This window comes from Scyliorhinus torazame, chromosome 19, assembly GCF_047496885.1.
Source record: "Scyliorhinus torazame isolate Kashiwa2021f chromosome 19, sScyTor2.1, whole genome shotgun sequence".
NCBI lineage: Eukaryota > Metazoa > Chordata > Chondrichthyes > Carcharhiniformes > Scyliorhinidae > Scyliorhinus > Scyliorhinus torazame.
The window spans coordinates 6,277,688-6,279,119 of record NC_092725.1 but is presented as its reverse complement, the minus strand read 5'-3'; the positions used below and the strand labels follow the sequence as shown (position 1 = coordinate 6,279,119).

At 57.8% G+C, this 1,432-nt stretch overlaps 1 protein-coding gene across 1 annotated transcript in view; it reads left to right on the top strand.

Annotated features, from left to right (window-relative positions):
- Positions 1–1,432, top strand: part of LOC140396609 (protein MTO1 homolog, mitochondrial-like) — a 37,078-nt gene that overhangs the window by 35,158 nt on the left and 488 nt on the right. The window lies entirely within an intron of this gene.

Sequence of the window (1,432 nt, the reverse complement as noted above, 5' to 3'; positions counted from 1 at the left end):
TCCAAACCCGCCACCTCTCCCACCCAGAGGGACGAGGGGCAGCAGAGGCACGGGGCACCCCCCCGCCCGCAAAACCCCCGGCCGAGCCCCCAACACACACACACCATCCTGACTGGGAAATATATCGGCCGCTCCTTCACTGTCGCTGGGTCAAATCCCGAGCTGGTTTAGCTCACTGGGCTAAATCGCTGGCTTTGAAAGCAGGCCAGTAGCACGGTTCGATTCCCGTACCAGCCTCCCGAACAGGCGCCGGAATGTGGCGACTAGGGGCTTTTCACAGTAACTTCATTTGAAGCCGACTTGTGCCAATAAGCGATTTTTCATTTCATTTCATTTCAACTCCCTCCCTAACAGCACTGTGGGTGTACCTACGCCACACGGGACGACAGAGGGTTCAAGATGGCGGCTCACCCACCTCCTTCCCCAGGGGGCAATTAGGGGTGGGGAATCCAAGCTGGGCCCGGCCAGCGACACCAACGAGCGAGAGGAAAATGCTAGCCCGCTCCTCAATGCATTTTGAAGAGGCGCGAAGGGGGTCCGTTCTCGCCGGTGCAATGCCGTCTCCCGGGCCTACCCGGTGGGGGACAGGTCCGAGTCGGCCAGGGCCCCTGGCAATGCCTCCACCTATCCCAATCCACCAGCCAACCCAGCTGCCTGCTCTCCTCGTGCAGTCGGAATTGTTGTTTCCTCCTTCCCGTTGCAGCGATCACTGGGAGCGCAGGACGGAAATATTCATCTGTCTCTGTTCTCACTTAATTTATCGAAGTTATTTCTGTAGATGTTCGATTTTAAATGCGCTTTTTAAAAAAACATTCCGCCCCTCTCGCCTGTGTTCTGCCACTCAGTACGATCATGGCTGAATCATCCCCCCCCCCCCGCCTCATCTCCTCAAATTCCTTCAGCGTCCACTGGCCTTTGGGAAAGAGAATTCCGCAGATTCGCCACCCCCCCCCCCATTGAGCCAAGCAATTCCTCCCTATTTCTGATTTAAACCTGCCCACCCCCCCCCCCCCCCCCCTTGGCCCCCAAACTGCATCTTCCGGTCCTGGAACGTCAGACATGGGGAAACATTCGCTCCCCCCGTCTACAACCCCCCCCCCGCCAACACCGGCAATCCCCTCGGAGCATCGAATCGTCAGATTTCACAGCACAGGAGGCCCTTACGCCCATCGAGTCTGCGCCAGCTCCTGCAAGAGCTACCAGGGGTCCGTCCCATTCCCCGTCTCCGTCAATGAATCGCTTTCGAATATACACCCCGCTCTCTTTTGAAGCCTGTGGAATCCGCCTCCCCCACTCCCCCAGGCAGCTGACTCCAAACCCCAGCAACTCTCTTGAGTAAAGAGGTTTCTCCCAGCTCACTCCCAGCTCTCTCGCTGACCATCTTGAAATTGTGACCCCCCTCCCCTCGTGACTGACTTACCAACCAGTGGAA